The sequence below is a fragment of the Stegostoma tigrinum genome, chromosome 9, assembly GCF_030684315.1.
Source record: "Stegostoma tigrinum isolate sSteTig4 chromosome 9, sSteTig4.hap1, whole genome shotgun sequence".
NCBI lineage: Eukaryota > Metazoa > Chordata > Chondrichthyes > Orectolobiformes > Stegostomatidae > Stegostoma > Stegostoma tigrinum.
The window spans coordinates 52,816,373-52,834,046 of NC_081362.1; the positions used below are offsets into that span (position 1 = coordinate 52,816,373).

A 17,674-nucleotide genomic window follows, 5' to 3' on the forward strand; every position below is an offset into this window, starting at 1 on the left:
TGACACTCAGAAATCAGTGCAATGCAAATCCCAGAGAAGCTATTTCATTTCATTTGAGAATTCAAAACAAAATATTCTAATGGGAAAATTTGAGCTAGGCAATTTTGAAATGAAAGTAAGAAACACTTCTTGCTTATGCATGCTGGCTAGCACTTCCAAAAATAGTGGCTGATGAAACAGTTGGAATTTTCAAAATTGAGAATGATAGATTTTGACTATATAACACATGCAAAAGGAAATTTGGAGTAAAAGTAGGTTAATGAAGTTGAGACAGAGTTGAGCTTTGAACTAAATGACCAGATGGATACAGCTGAATGTTGTTTTCTTTCTTTGCTATCATTATCTTTTGTTATTTATTTCTGAATTGTTGGAAAGAATTTTTCTGAACATTATCAATTATTCATCCCTAAGGTAAGTCTAATGTGCAGTTATAGATTCTTAGAGTTGTACAGTATGAAAATAAATCTTTGGCCCAACTTGTCCATGCTGACCAGGTATCCTAAACTGAACTAATCCCATTTGCCTGCATTTGGCCCATATCCCTTTAAACTATTCCTATTCATATACCTGTCCAAATGTCCCTTAAATGTTATAATTGTACCTACCTCTATCACTTCCTCTGGCAGCTCATTCCATACATGTACACACTCTATGTGAACAAGTTGCCCTCAAATCCCTTTTAAATCTTTTCTCTCACACATTAAACCTATGCTGTCTGGTTTTAGACTCCTCTACCTTTTGAAAAAATCTTGGCTATTCATCTCATGTGTGCCTGTCATGATTATATAAACCTCTATATAGTCACCCTTCAGCCTCTGACTGTCCAAGGTAAAAAAGGTCCCAGCCTATCCAGCCTCTCTGTCATTTGCCCCATGATACATGCTCCTAGAAACAGACCTGTCCATTGAGACCCACGCACCTAGTCAATTAGGTCATGACTGAGAGTTAAAGCAGAGATCTAGAAAAGGCTCAGTGGTTTCTTGACAGACATCTTCAAAATTATGGTGATCAATGGGGTGGATATGGAACAGAGACCTCCACATGTGGGGAATACCAAAGCTATTTTCTACAAATATAAGGAAGCCACTAATGAAATACATATTCAGGTGAAAACTCTTTTCCTGGAGAATGGTTACAATATGGAATTTGAAGCTATATAGAGTAGTTGAGGTAAATAGCGTAGACGCTTTCAAGGAGAAATTTAGATGAGGATGTGAAGAAGAAAGCAACAGCAGGATATGCTGATATGTTCAGATAAAGAGGTGTGAAAGAAGGCTTGTGCAGAGGATAAATTTTGTTAAAGACCAATTGGAGTGAATGGCTTCATTGTAAACTGCAAATTCCACGTCCTACACTGAGATTATTAACTCTTTTTAAAATCACGAAAGTATCAGCAATATTACCAAACTTAGAACATTGAAAAGATTGAAACATAAATTGATAAAGTTCCTAGCAGGTCCAACTTTTAAAATGTACCTTCAAGCAGGTAGGAGTTATATGGCACCTGATATGAACTTCAAATGTTAAACAACTACCTCTTAAGATTGTTTTGCATATTTTATATCAGTGTGAAAGGACCGGATCCAACTCCGGCATTATATGCTAACTTTTTGTGTTAACATCAATCTGTCAATATGACTGCTGCCTTTTTGCCTTCAAACACTGTCAAAACATTTAAGCCTCAGTGCCTCATTTTGCTTATCTTTATTCAGCACTTCTTTTCCAGTAAGCATTGATGCTGATACTTAACCATTCTTTCGTATACCTGTCTATATCAGGCCATACCACCCTTACCTTTCTTGCTCATCCCTCTCTGTTTTATCAGATTTCATCCAAACTTGTGAATGTCACAATCTGCCTGGTAAAATCAATTTAAATGCGGAATGCTTATTTAAAAGTGCCCTTCTCTACCTGCAAGTATGTGAGGCATTCTTTGAATTATACATTAGATTTATACCTCTTAAGACTACAACTCTAGATATTAATTGTATTCTACTCCAACAATAAAACTGCATGACAACATGTTAAAATGTAAAATTAAAGCAACATCGTATAATAAGACTTGTCAGAGTTCACTAATCCTTCACCTATCATTGAAAAAAACTTAAGGATTTCTTTACTGCTGAACATATCAATAAGTTTCAGTGGGATTGCTGTACACTTAGATTGACCAAAGATACATGATACAGAAATACAATCAAATCCTTTGTCTAACTTTTGAAAATATTTATTTATGTGCTGATGATAGATTCAGAATATTACTCAGCCCAAAATCACAAAAGTGTTACACACAGAATGAGATCATTTAGCCCACCTGTTTCCACCAGGACTCCAAATGAGTGTTACGACTTTACACTCTCCTGCTTTCTCCTCATATCCCCAAAGGATGCAAAAACCCCAAAACTGCTAGACAAGCTCAGGGGCTGAGATTTCTTCAATACCACCTCCTGGATCCCTCTACTTGCCTTGCTCATAGTTACACCCTCCTGTCCCTGATTATTCACCACATTTGTGGTGGTTAATCTAACAGGTGTAACAGCTTCCTGAAATACTGCATCCAGGTAATACTCCCCCTCATTCATGTAGCACAGTGTTCAAAGCTCGGACTCCAGCTCATCAACCCTTAGCCGGAGTTCCTGAAGCAACGAACACTTGCTGCAGACGTGGTCACTATGAAACATAATAGGTTCCACCAGCTGCCTCATCAGGCAGGTACAACAAATCTCCTAGCCCTACAGCTCTATTTTATTGACGTATGTTTTAATCTGATTTTTGAAAGAAGTTCATACTGATCTCATAGTTTGTAACCTGTAAATTTTTCACCTCCATACCTTCAGTCTAAAAGTAGCCTATAATAGAGTTAAACTAATAGCTATCATCAAGTAATGTACTCCCTTCCATCTACCTTATCCTGTCATGGTTTCTTGTCAATTTTAAGTAACCATTGCCCATCCAACACTTCCTTATTATAAATTTTGAACCCTTCTTGTAGTAGTTTCTTTCTGTGTCACCATGGTCTGTGTACCACCTCCTTCCTTGGTAAAGTCAAATGCAAAGTATTCCCTTAATGTGTCAGCCATGCCTACCAAATCCATGAGCAAGTTCCATTGTTGGTCCCTAATTGGCCCAACTTTTTATTTACTGGTCTGTCATGATTGATATAGATATAGAAAACTTTGTGATTCTCATTTATGTGGACGGTCAGTTTTTTCTCATAACTCCTTAACTGCTTTTTCACCTCCCCTCTGAACCTTCTGTGTTCCTCTTGGTCTCCAATTATATTTTCTACCTAACAGCAGTCATAAGCACAAACCTTCTTCTTGATCTTAATTTCTGGCTCCTTTGTCATTCCATTCCAGCAATGCCATCCTATGCACACCTTACTTCCTAAAATCCAGTGCACATGTGTCTTGCTTTAAGGAAAATATGCTATTTAACTGTTCTTCAGCTGCCTAATTTCATTCTATTGCGAAGCTGAACTCACTGCTAAAGCTTAACTGTTTACAACATCTGACATGTTTTCTGGAGCTATTGAGACTAACAATCCTTTCATGGCCAGTTTAAGTGGTACGGTTTTTCTACAAAATATTTCCTAATCAACCTGCTTAGTGATATTCTTTTACATCTCTGGAGCAAGTGGAGTTTGAGCATATAAAACCTAATGTTTCTCAACACATTATCATTTTTATTTGTTTGTATCATGGTCAATTTTGTCACTGCATCACTCCTGCCTTCCACCAATTCACAAAGTTCCCTTTAGTTTCGCTTGCACATCTTACATAGTGAAATTGGTTAAAGTTATGAACAGTTTGGATTGCAGTATTATTGTGTTATGTTGTCGGGTAAGTGACGTGGTAACCTTAATTCAAACTCCACCAATGGAAGAAATTATAAGTCAATCTTTAATTAAAATGCATTTTCTCACCAGTGAAATGTTATTCATAAAGAAGTAATATATCAAGATGGTGGCAGAATAGGGGTCCTGAGCTGGGCCCTACTTTTCTTTTTTCTTTTTACTTACCTGTAGTCTTGAGATTGGGTGGCATCAGCGGTGGTGAAGAGTTCCAGTGTGGGCCCGAATGAGCTCAACGTGGACCTTATGGCAGTGCCAAGTGAACCACTACATACTTTTCTAAGGCAAGCACGAGACCCAGCGTCAGAACTGGCAGCTGGTACATTAGTGGACTCAACATCGGTGAGGTAGGCCCAGCAGTGGAAGAGGATCTGCCTGAGGATCGACAAATTCTTCATCAGTTGGATCTGGCACTGATGGAGGTGAAGAACATCACTGTAACATCAGTGAGGTGGGCCTAAGGCAAGAGATACAACTCTGACATTGTGTTTTTGGTGCTGGCGACAACAAAGTGTCGGAGGAGAAGAATTAGCCCAGCAACAAAAGATGGCACCTGGAGAGTGGCGACTTCAATGCTGGTTGGGTCTGGTGTAGATGGCAGTGAGGCAGTGGAGGAGGGATGGCAGTGAAGGAGTAGTTGATAATGAGCTTGGTCAGGACTGATGGACTATTCTTTAAACTTTATATTTCTTTTGTTTTCTCATTCTTAAAACTAAATGAAATGGGTCCTGATTGTGGTGACAGTGGATAAGGTATTCACTGTATTTTACTGCTTTTCTCAATGTAAAATACACTTGACAACAAAATCATTCATTCATTCATTCATATTATCTGGCACCTATGAGACCGGGAGTGTGACGGTTGATCAAATACTCTGGATAATCAAGAGGTACACATAATCATTGTAAAAAGACAGACTAAGTAATAGAAACATAATGGAGGGAGTTCACATATCACTGTTTTACTTTATTTACCATAAATCACATAAATAATAATGTAATTTTACCTTAAACAAAACTTATTGGCAGAATGTCTTTTCATTCACACACTTAACTGACAAATTAGATATCGTGGTAGATCAACTTCTCCTCGAATACTACAAATTGAACCAGCTGCTAATATTTTGTGTGCCCACTCAATTTAACAAAAGTATAATTACGTTTAGGTAAATAAATTTAAAGAAAACTATAATAATTGGATGGAATAATATATTAATCGTTATTGTATTTGAGGTATCTAATTTTTGTTGGTTTATTGAGTGTGCCAGTTCGTAAGGTGCCAGTTAAAACAAAGTTTCCCGTATCATGATTTCACTTAACTCTTGTGATGTTTTCAATGTGCTCAAGTAACCATCAAGTCAATGCCCTTCATGTATCAATTGCTACAATTAACTCTTGCCCCTATTTGTGTGTTCAGATCCAAGACAATGTGATTCTTCTCCATACTCTGAAATTGTCTGGCCATTTTGTTCACGAAGGTGTGTCATCATCACCTTCTCAGAGGCAATTGGGGATGAGTAATAAATATTGTCCCTACTAGCATCATTTGCAACTTGTAAATAAATTAAATTAAGATTTACAGCATTGGCAATATTTTCCAGTTCTGCTAAAAGCTCAGCAGCCTGAAAGATTAACTTTGTTTTCACTCTCCAGTCTGACCTGCTGGGTATTTCCAACACTTTCTGTTATAAATTCAGATTTTTCACATTCACCATATTATACATGGACTGAAAGTTGCATTTTGTTGGTTTACTCTTCAAAATAACATTCAATTTCCATCACTTTCTGCCATAAATTCTCTAGTGCTCTGATATAGTTCTATCTTTTCACGTACATTGGCCCACTATCACACTAAGCAGTCTGTACCTCCCAAATAAAAGTATGAATAAAATAGATAACAACTCTGGATTTATTCAATAAACTTAAGATGTTATACTTCAAGAATAGAGTTCCTGTGAGGTTAATAAACTGAAGCTTGATAATATTGTTCAGAATGCCGCTCAATTCACTGCAATGTTATTTTGGTTTTGGTTAAATCCCTGAGGTAACTTCCAATGTTTTAGCAAATATAAATCTGCTGACAATGAGACAATATCTGCATCACTGGCTTGGCAGCTTGGGGACCTAGAATGATTGACTTTCATTCTAATGTACTGCAATCATTTTTGGGAAGTATATATAATAAAATGCAGAAATGTGCAATGATATTTATTTCAAGTCAACATACTCCTGATTTCAATAAGTGTCTTTGGTGATTAAGAAAAGCCTCATTCATATTCCCTCAGCCAAGTGTGTGCATATTCTTTCCTTTTTTGCTGTCAGTGCCACTAACATTCTGTGGTCCTACAGCAGCATCATAGAGGACAGTAGTCAAAAATCATCAAAGTATAGTTGATCACAAAAGTGTCTTTATCAAGTAATTTTAATTTGTAAATCATTCTGATTTTCAGATGGGCCTGTGGAGATCTCAATGGAGCACGTGCAGGAGAGGCATGGCACAGTGGCTCAGTGGTTAGCACTGCTGCCTCACAGCGCTCAGGACCTGGGTTCGCTTCCACCCTTGGGCGACTGTCTGTGTGGCGTTTGCACATTCTCCCTGTGTCTGAATGGGTTTCCCCCTGGGTGCTCTGGTTTCCTCCCACAGTCCAAAGATGTGCAGGCTAGGTGAAATGGCCATGCTAAATTGTTCAGGCAGGTGTAGATGAAGTGGGTTATGGCAGATGGGTCTGGGTGGGATGCTCAGGATTGGTGTGGACTTCTTGGGCTGAAGGGCCTGTTTCAACACTGTAGAGACTCTATGAAGAAATAGATAGCCAAAAGCTCTCGATGTGTCCGGCAGGAGATGAGAATGCATGGTACACTGTTCAGCAGACAAGTCTATAGAACTGTACGAATTTTAATCACTACCAGCTCAGTCAAGGTTGGAGACAAAATATTCCCTTATAGTAATTCAGTATATTAAACATGCCTATTGCAATATCCTCCAAAGCATACCTATTACAAGACATCTCAGAGCACAGGTACACTTTCTATATGTTTTTCCACTTTTTTTCTTCCACTTTCTTACCTGGATATCCCACCGTTACCTTTTTAAGCTTTATACATGCTTGTATAATTCGGGCAAATATGGCCTGAGCTCTGACATAGCTTTCAGCATAGGTCCACATGACAGTGGGAGTAGGTTTGTCAGGTGAAGTGGACATTGTAACATAAATGGTGCAGGATTGCAGCAGCATCTTTGGGACAACACTGCCTTAGGCATGCAAGTCTATATGGACACTTTGGTGGCTGTTTTGGATTTATCAGGTCCAGCACACTCAGACTCTACTGGAAATGCACACAGAACTGTCATTGATCACTCTCGCCATTGCTGTTCAGCACCAGGAGCAGGCATAGCAGAGGGGCAGATCTGCGTGAACTCGCTCCAGGTGCCCTTTCTTCACAAGAAGGCAGGGCAGAGCAGGTTGATACCCAACTGAAGGAGGAATCGCACGCAGGTCACCCATCCTCTCAGAACGCTCCAGAGATGGCTGAACTTCCAGACCCACTCAGTCTTCCACCCTCTGAAAGTTCAAGATGAGGACTGTGAGACTACCTTTGGACAGTCAGCAAGCCTGGGCTTTCTAGACAAAAATATCACATCAATACAGGTGGTGAAAGTGATGTGAATGTAAATAGATTTTCAACTTCATGAGATGACACAGTGTGGAGCTGGATGAACACTGTAGGCCAGGCAGCATCAGAGGAGCAGGAAAGCCAACATTTCGGGTCAGGACCCTTCTTCCAAAGAAAGCTGACCCCAAACATAAGCTTTCCTGCTCCTCTGATGCTGCCTGGCCTGCTGTGTTCCTCCAACTTCACACTGTGTTACCAACGTTCCTTCTCAGTCGCCCTTACTGCCATTAGACTTCGCACTTCCTCAAATTCCCATTCAACTCAACCATTGTTCCTTGCAAGAATCTTGACTCATTGCTTAAAACACTGAAACTGCAACATATTTTTCCTGCTGTTGAGAAAAACTTGCCTATCTGCTCACACGTTTCTCCCAGATTTCTCACTAATGATGGATTGCGCTTACTGTGCTGTTGCTGGGCCAAAATCCTGGAACTCCCTCCCTAATACCAGAATGACTACAGCACTTTAGGAACTGGCTCACCACTTTCTCAGAGCTTTGCCAACACTGTTCAAGCTCAATGCCAGAATTTTCAAATGTATGCTGAGAATCTACACCAGACAGACCGCAGGTATGCTGAGGGCAATCTTCTTTCCCCGTAGGTTTCATGGAAATGCAGGATCAGCACGAGTGCTCAATTAATGGCATGCATTGGACACTAAGACTGGGTTGAAACTCCAAAAAGTCAACATAACATTTCACACCACATACAGAAGGTCCAAACAGTTAATCTGGTCAAAAGAAATGTGTTAATAAAATACCAGAACATTTGATGGCATTAATCCCATTCTTGTAAAAGGGATTGATATAATTTGAATTACTGTCCAATCTAGAAACCTGACTTTCCTGCCAATGAAATTAAAACTTTGACTTGTTTCATATGTAGCAATCATGCATAATCATAGAATCATAGAGTGTAGAGGAGGGCCTTTGGCCCATTGTGTCTGCACCAACGAAAAAAACTATTTTAAATCTACGAGTCCCACTTTTCAGCATTAGGCTAATAGACTTGAATGTTACATCATTTTATGTTATATACAAGCACTTTTTAAAGGTTCTGAGGTTACCTGCCCTAACTACCTTACAAGGTAGTGCATTCCAAACTCCCACCACTTGTGGGTGAAAATTATTTTCCTTAAGTCTCCTGTAAAACTCTTGTCGTTCATCTTAAAATTATGTTTCCTTAATATTGACCCTTCAGCAAAGGAAACAGTTGCTGTATAAGAGTATCAAGATAAGTGGAAGCATATCGAACACATAAATGTTGAAATTCAAAATGATAGTATTACTGTTAAAAATAATAAATGAAGTTTTTCAATATTACTTGTATGACAATAAAATAAGATAGATGCATTTCCCAAGTTAAATGTCATGTACACTGGATAACATATTGATTTTGAATTGTGAATGCTTTTTGTGAATAATGATGAAGTACCATTGAGCTAGAAAATTATGTTAATCCTTTAGACTAACTTAATTTTAAATATTAGCTTTTGTATTCTCAAGATATCTTGAAGAGCATCCAAGCCAATGAAATACTTTTGAAGTGTGAACATTGTTGTTATTTAGATGCATCCAAATTATATTCAAGCACTTAAGGGAAGCAACTAGATAAATAATGGAAAAGATATGATGATAGTGATGTTGATTGGCGTATATTGTGGTTATGCCAACCAGCACCAGCTTGCGGTTGGGTTAATTTTCTGCCACCATTCCCATTGACTGTATCTAAAGGCTTGCTTTGGTGACAGTGGCAGAAGAAATTCACCAGTGAGTCTTAATAAGAAGAGAGACTTGATATAAATGAGATGTAGTTTATTGTTTTACAGCAACCAGGTACAATTTACATTAATAAGTTAGACATTGGTACAAAGACTAAAAGGAGATCCAGACTAACACATCTTTTTTAATATTTCCTTCAGATGTTATTGCCTTCCTCCACTCAGGTCCTTATGATATTCACAAACCAGGTGGAGCTTTCCAAGCTTGCAATATTAACCCTTTCAGAACAAGTACAATATACAACTTCTTTCTCCATTTTTTTCCTTTATAGTTAATATTTGTACATTCATGCATTTTATGATATTTACCACTGCCCTACCTTCCCCCATTCTCTAAATTCACACTTCCAGGTCATCTGGGGATTTCATAATTCTTCCCAAATTTGTTCTCTTTGGACTTAGAAGATTGCTAGGTTTTTAGCTTAAGGACTGTCAAGCTTAATTCTACCTGTGAGGTCTGTAAATCATTACTTTCATGATGTTCCTTACTGGCTTGGAAGAAAACAATAATTAGTTGACAATTGTTTGAAAAAAAAGCCTTCTGCAGTTCTTCAGTGCAAGTTCTTCTGCTGTATGAACAAGATACAAATGCTGCTGGATTGCTACTTCTATAAAGACATGCCATTCTTGTTAATGTCCCATTTTAAAACTTCTTGCTATTAGTCCAGGTGCACTAACTGCTGATTGCAGTGACGTCTATTATACTGAGTAGCTTGCTGCACCTGCTAAGATTATTCTTATATACATTATAGTCCCAAAGATTTAACTATGGAGCAATTTCTTTGGCAGCATAAGGAGTTGAGTCTTCAATTTTCTGCCCAACGGTAATACTGATGACTGTGAAATCGAACTGGAGTGGGGTGATCTGGTAATTTCTGTAAGGCTGTATAATTGTCGATATTATCCTTCAAATGGGACATGAGCGCTTGGATCCCATGCTTAACTGCCCTGTTGATAACATGATGAGCTTATGACTCATTCAAACCCAGAACTAGCTGCAAAGTGGCCAAAAGACGTATTAGCAAATCATGGTTCATTTTTGAAATGACTACATCAGGATCCCATCAACACTAAAACTTTTATGAAGTTTTCTGACAGTGGCATTTATTGTGAAGGTATATAAATTTATCAGTTCTTTCTTCCTGAGAAATGTAATCAACAGCAATAAAGTAACATCATCTGTCAAATTTAAATATGCCTGATCTTATGATCTGGCCAGAAAGGGGGTGAGAATAAATGTTTCTCACTGCTCAGACCTGAGAAGAGAGCTCATTTCAACGGCAGCAACAAGATGCTCAATCTTGTTTGAGAACTCTGGCCATTACATCGACAACCAAGTCCTAGCTCTGCCCTTGGTGGTCCCTAAGTACCTCGCATAATTCATTTCTCACGTATCGTTCCACAGTGAAGCTGGAATGACCAGCAACCATCAATGATAATTGAACAAAATTCAAGGAAGTAAATTCAAATTTACAACTTTTCAACTTGGACAAGCGATATTCCATTTTTGGCCAACCATGGCTTCAGCAAAATTCTACATGATTTTTATATTTAGCAATATAATTGTCAACACTGATCTCAGTAGACATACATAGACATCTTAATAAACTGAGTGCTATGGAATTAATATAATAGCAATTAATTTTTCATACTTTTACAGTGCCTTTTGTAATCTATATAGGCATTGAGAAGGTATTCCATTGACTGGAATAAACTCATATTTCTCGAGGGAGGGCTTTTTTATTTAAACTTACATTATTGATACGATCCATTGTCTCAATTCCACTTCCCTACAAAACCAGGTAAGTTTGTCCTTTGTAGTCTGTATCTTTGACTTTGCCATAGAGGCCTTATTCTGATACAGATGTACATTACTGTCATATCTTTGCACTATTACTGTAATGTTGAAATGTATCATAAGAAAAATCTGTACATCTGCAGTGTCCAGGAAAGCCACCATCATATATGACTATGTTGTAAAAACAGTACAAATGATCGAGAACAGAGCTTTCTAATTAAGTGTTCAACTATTCTTAGCCAGAGTACATATTTATTTTTCACTCAGAATGATGCCCCACACATAGAAAAAAATCTATTCACACCCACAGTTATGACTAAGGACTCTTAGGAATTCAAAAACTCTTAATACTTGCTTCTTTTAACAAGTTTTTACAATTTTAGCTACCAGATACTTCTTGGTCAGGCGCAAAAGAATAATAAGAAATAAATACGCTCCTTTACATCAGGAAGAAAAAAGTAATGCACTTCTCTACTTCACTAAGATGATGTCATTGGAAAATGCACAATATCAGAACAGGGAGCAAATTTGAAGTCCATCATAAGACAGCATTACACAATTTCTGGAGATTCTCTGACCATTTGAGAATTCTCCACAATGTTAAATTGGTAACGATCGTTGACATTTTAGGCAATGTTTAATTTAATGTACAGTTAACTGTCAACTTCATCAATTTTGTAGCCGTAGATGATAGTAACTATAAATAATATTATTGAGCCTTTCTCTTGCTTTAATATTATAGCAGTTGTGATTATTTAACTGCATAAGAATAGTGAGCTCCACAGACAGTAAGATGAGAGAAATCTTTGCAAACATTGACCATGTTTTTTTTTCAAATGCAAAACCGCTAATTTTATTCACAAGTAAGAGATAAATGGTACTGGCTTATTTCATTATTTCATTCCAATTGTTCATTTCATTGTTACCAAAAACAAAATTGCCATTGTGGTTTCACTCACCAGTGAAATGAGATAATTGATTTCAATTAATATTTAAATGCATACTTTTTGTCTTAGGATAGACAATGTATCTGTGGCCACTGTGAAGGGAACTGTAATCAATAATATAGGTATGATGGGAAATGAAGCCAATTCCATCTGAACCTCAGTAAAACCATAAGATGTAGGGCAGAAACTGACCACTTGGCCCACTGACTCTGTTCAGGGAGCTAATGGTTGATTTGATAATTCATAACTCCACTTTCCTGCCTTTCCCCCATAACCCTAAGATCCCTTACTTATTAAAAATTGATCTTGACTTTGAGTGTACTGAACATTCCAGCCTGCACAAACCACTGTAGTAAGAAATTTTGCCGAATCACAGGCCTGTGAGAAAATAAATTCCTCCTTATCTCTGTCTTAAATAGGTGAACCTTTATTCTGAGGTTGTGCCCTCTGATTCAGCATTTACTCTGTTGGGCCTCCTAAGAATCTTACGTTTCCACAAGATTACCTCACATTCTTCTAAACTCTGACTGGTAAAGATATAATGTAAGAAAATCCCTCGAAACCCAGGATCAGCCTACATTATCTTGTCTGCATTCAATACTACTACATATTTGCTTAAATAAAAGGAACTGACAATTTTCACAGTATTCTGGGTGTAGCCTGACTGTTATGTCATTGGGGGAATCGAGTCCCAGAGCGAGGAGTCAGTGAGGGGAATTGAGTCCTGGAGCGAGGAGGATCAGTAAGGGGGATCGAGTCCCAGCAGAGGGTCAGCAAGGGGGATCGAGTCCCAGAGTGAGGAGTCAATGAGGGGTATCAAGTCCCAGAGGGAAGGTCAGTGAGAGGAATCGAGTCCCAGAGCAGGGAGTCAGTGAGGGGGTTTGAGTCCCAGAGCGAGAGGGGTCAGTGAGGGGGATCGAGTCCCAGAGCAGAGAGTCAGTGAGGGAGATTGAGTCCCAGAGCGAGAGGGGTCAGTGAGGGGGATCGAGCCCCAGAGTGGAGAGTCAGTGACGGGGATCGAGTCCCAGAGCAGGATGTCAGTGAGGGTAATCCAGTCCCTGAGTGGGGAGTCAGTGAGGGGGATCGAGTTCCAGAGCAGAGGGCCAGTGAGGAGGAATCCAGTCCCAGAGCAAGGGATCAGTGAGGGAAATTGAGTCCCAAACAGGGCGTCAGTGAGGGGGATCAAGTCCCAGAGCAGAGGGTCAGTGAGGGGGAATCCATTCCCAGAGTAGGGGATCAGTGAGGGAGATTGAGTGCCAGAACAGGGGGTCACTGTGGGGAATCAAGTCCCAGAGAGGGGAGTCAGTGAGGGAGATCGAGTCCCAGAACATGGGGTCAGTGTGAGGAATCAAGTCCCAAAGAGGGGATCAGTGAGGGGGAGCGAGTCCCAGAACAGGGGGTCAGTGAAGGAAATCGCGTCCTGGAGCAGAGGGTCAATGAGGGAGATCGAGTCCCAGAACAGGGGGTCAATGAGGGGAATTGAGTCCCAGAGTAAGGGGATCAGTAAAGGGAATTGAGTCCCAGAAAGGGGAGTCAGTGAGGGGGATCGAGTCCCAGAGAGGAGGTCAATGAGGGGAATGGAGTTCCAGAGAGCAGACCAGCAAGAGGATTTGAATCCCAGAGAGGAGATCAGAGTGGGGTGCCACGATCATTGCAATGCTGCTGCAAGGTCACTTTATCTTCAGTAACATGCAACTGATTGGCTGGTCAAGGCTGCATCTCTGGGCTAACAAAGTGTAGAGCTGGATGAACACAGCTGGCCAAGCAGCATGTGCTGCTGTGTTCATCCAGCTCTACATTTTGTTATATCAGATTCTCCAGCATCTGCAGTTCCCATTATCTCTGCATATCTGGGTTGTTTGCTTGATCTCTTAGAGCTTGGTCATTTTGAGTGTACTTGGATGCTCACAGCATTCCTGTTTTGCTTTGCTTTGCATTGTCTTTTTGCTGCTTTCACCTCAACAGGGATACCAGGCTCATACTACTGCTGGATTGCCATGTTGTCTCATGCAGGCACAAAGCCAGGAATCTTACCATGGTGGTCAATAAGCATAAGTCATCGGGGAGATAATCTTCAGTGAGAGGACCCCAGCACAGTAAGTCAAGGGCAATCTCCAATACTTGTCCAGGGGCTTCAACATCATCAGTTAATTGCTTGGAGCAGACCAAGTAAGGATATTTTTCAGGTAAGGAGTAAGGATTTGAATGTGAGGCAGTCTATTACCCATCTTGAGTTTTTCTGCCTACTACCCCTGGAACAGGAGGCAGATATTAGGGGAAATGAAAGTGCGTGCCACTGTTGTTATCTGTTTTTAGGGGTGATGGTATACTGAGCAAGTAAGTCAGCAGCACAGAGGGCATGGATGGTTAGTGGTGTCGGGGGCTGCAGTACTAAGAGCAGGTGAAGGAAGATTTGCAAAAAAAATAGTGAGAGTGATAGGGCATGAGTCTTGGTGCGAGGTGGCTATGGATAAATTGAGTATGAGATATTAGAGATAAGATGATGGAACATACACTGGCAGAGTAAAGGAGGTCATTGACTTCATCTCTATATGACTATGCATTCAGACCACTGAGAATACACAGACATGGGTGGCAAGTTTGGACCAGGCTGGCATGGTTTGGTGTTGTCATCTCTACCACCAGTACTGGGAAAAGTGGACATCCTGCCTCTGCACCAACTTGTCCACCTGGACATCCAGGTTCCTGTGTGCAAAGCAGGGCGCCAATTTTCCCTTCTCTGCCATGTCTGGGCAAATATCAGGAATCAGACAGGACAACTTCAGACTATTAGAGCTTGTCCAGGTTTATAACATACTTTTAAAGATGAAACTGATGCCAGTGCACTCAAGGATATCCCAGCAATGGTAAATTATTCTGTGTAAGATGAGTAATAGAGAGGTTAGAATCAAGTGAAAGTGTCATTATAGAAATGAAGTAAATAAGTAATAATTAATACAATAAGACATCTCACTAGACCTCGAAGAGAAAAACCCTTTGTGAAATTCAACAAAACAGACACTTACATAGTTTTCCAGTCAAGTTTTAACAGGGGACAATCATCTATGATTAAACTTAGTTGTAATTTTTTGAATAGTATCAACAGACTAATCTATCACTACTTGATGTAATTACTTATAGATGCATGGCTGACAAGTGTACTTACATCGTTCCTTTTTCAGTTGCGTGGTTAAAAATAAATCAGGCTGTTTACCAAGCAGGGGCTCTAAACTACACTGAAAGAGAAAATAAGGTCAAACAGTGTAGATTTGAAGATCACATGGTTTGAAAATTTTGTGTTGGATTGGCCACCCTTGTTATACGCACAAGTGAATGAAAAGTCTCCATCTCGTTTAAGACTCCAGCATTTTGTACGTGACCTGCAGTAAGCTGTTATAAACATGCGAGATACAAATCCTCTGAGGTTGAAAGCAATAGCAGCAATATAAATGTGCCTCACTTCAATTCCAAAGGAAAAAATGTAGGGTAGGGAATGTGTCAATATGTTTATATTCATTACTTATCTCTTGTTTTCATAATTATTTCAGCAGCTACTTAATACAAATGAGCAGTGTCATTCTGTGAAACAATGAACCTGTTTCTTCTTGAAAAAACGGTTCAGCTAGGAGCTTCAGTAAACTGTGCTTAGAATACAGATTGACCAACTGAGAAACCACTGCAGCAAGCAATCTTCATCTTGCCGCAAACTGTAGAGAAACGAGCAAGGCAAGATTATATGTTGGTTATAATCAATCAACAATGGCAGTTAACCCTTTTTTAAGAGTAGTAGGAAACAGAAGTTTATACATAGGAACAGGAATAGGCCATTCCATAGAGCCTGTTCCAACATTCAATAAGATCATGGATGATCTCTGACCTAACTACATATACCTGCCTTGAGCCCATATCCCTTGATACTCTTGCTGAATGAAAAAAAGTTGTCTATCTCAGATTTAAATTGAACTGAATTAGCATCAACTGCAGTTTGAGGAAGAGAGTTCCAAACTTCCACTGTTCATATATTGAAGTGCTTTCTAACATGTCTCCTGAATAGCCTGGCCTTAATTTTCAGATAATGCCCATAGTTCTAAAAACTTCAACAAATGGAAATAGTCTATCTTAATCTGGATTGCCTGGGGTGAATTGCTTCCTAGTGTCCAGGACTATACAGGTTTCATGTGTGCCCCAGAACAAATTTGCTGATCCCAGAATAATCAAAAGAACACCTCCGCTCAGTTCGCAACAAACAACTGCACCTCCCAGTCGCAAACCATTTCCACTCCCCCTCCCATTCTCTTGATGACATGTCCATCATGGGCCTCCTGCAGTGCCACAGTGATGCCACCCGAAGGTTGCAGGAACAGCAACTCATATTCCGCCTGGGAACCCTGCAGCCATATGGTATCAATGTGGACTTCACCAGTTTCAAAATCTCCCCTTCCCCTACTGCATCCCTAAACCAGCCCAGTTCATCCCCTCCCCCCACTGCACCACACAACCAGCCCAGCTCTTCCCCCCCACCCACTGCATCCCAAAACCAGTCCAACCTGTCTCTGCCTCCCTAACCGGTTCTTCCTCTCACCCATCCCTTCCTCCCACCCCAAGCCGCACCCCCAGCTACCTACTAACCTCATCCCACCTCCTTGACCTGTTCGTCTTCCCTGAACTGACCTATCCCCTCCCTACCTCCCCACCTACACTCTCTCCACCTATCTTCTTTACTCTCCATCTTCGATCCGCCTCCCCCTCTCTCCCTATTTATTCCAGTTCCCTCCCCCCATCCCCCTCTCTGATGAAGGGTCTAGGCCCGAAACGTCAGCTTTTGTGCTCCTGAGATGCTGCTTGGCCTGCTGTGTTCATCCAGCCTCACATTTTATTATCTTGGAATCTCCAGCAACTGCAGTTCCCATTATCTCTCATAATCAAATGTGTTCCCACTTTGTCCTTTCTAACAACATCAGCTTACAATGCATCTGCCAACAACTTCATATCACAGATTTGGTGCGGCATCATTAAGGTGTCAGTGTGATACAGTGCAATCAAAGAATTCAATTTGAAGTGGTAATACGCACTTTCCCATGCATGTTGTAGTGTGGAGCTATGGCTATTGATGGTAGAAGCTTCAATATGACTGACTAGAAATCTGTCATGCTATTACTATTGGTATGTGTTAGAAAGATTTGCAGGCCAATAATCAACCAGTTTTGATCATGTTAAGCAGGCATCTTCCTGTGAATTGAATCCACAGCTTCTGGCCCATTAATCCATAAAATAGGAGTAAAGTTATGCCATTCAGCCCATCAAATCTGCTCTACCATTTGATCATGGCAGATGTGTTTCTCAACCTTCTTCTCCTGCCTCTTCCTATAACCCTTGTTAATTAAAACCTATCTACCTCTGTCTTAAAGGCACTTAATGACTTGGCCTCCAAAATCCTCTTCAGCAATGGCTTCCACAGATTAACTGCTCTCTGCCTGAAGAAATTCCTCCTCATCTCCATTCTAATGGGTCACCCCTTCAATCTGAAGCTGTGTCCTCTGGTCCTGTTACTCCTGCTGGTGGAAATATCTTCTCAAGTTCCAATCTGTCCAACCTTCTCAGTGTTCTGTAAGTTTTAATTAGA

The 17,674-nt window shown here is 40.1% G+C and overlaps 1 protein-coding gene and 1 long non-coding RNA gene across 2 annotated transcripts in view; one reads left to right on the forward strand and one right to left on the reverse strand.

The window, feature by feature from the left end:
* Positions 1-6,081, forward strand: part of taf1a (TATA box binding protein (TBP)-associated factor, RNA polymerase I, A) — an 80,001-nt gene extending 73,920 nt beyond the window's left edge. The window contains exon 12 of the transcript XR_007248118.2: positions 4,028-6,081. The gene's annotated coding sequence lies outside the window, so the exon portion shown is untranslated. The remainder of the gene's footprint in view (positions 1-4,027) is intronic.
* LOC125454952 (uncharacterized) overlaps positions 1-15,305 on the reverse strand; it is an 80,749-nt gene extending 65,444 nt beyond the window's left edge. The window contains exon 1 of the long non-coding RNA XR_007248119.2: positions 15,218-15,305. This is a non-coding gene — a long non-coding RNA (uncharacterized LOC125454952). The remainder of the gene's footprint in view (positions 1-15,217) is intronic.
* Positions 15,306-17,674: the final 2,369 nt, after the last annotated feature.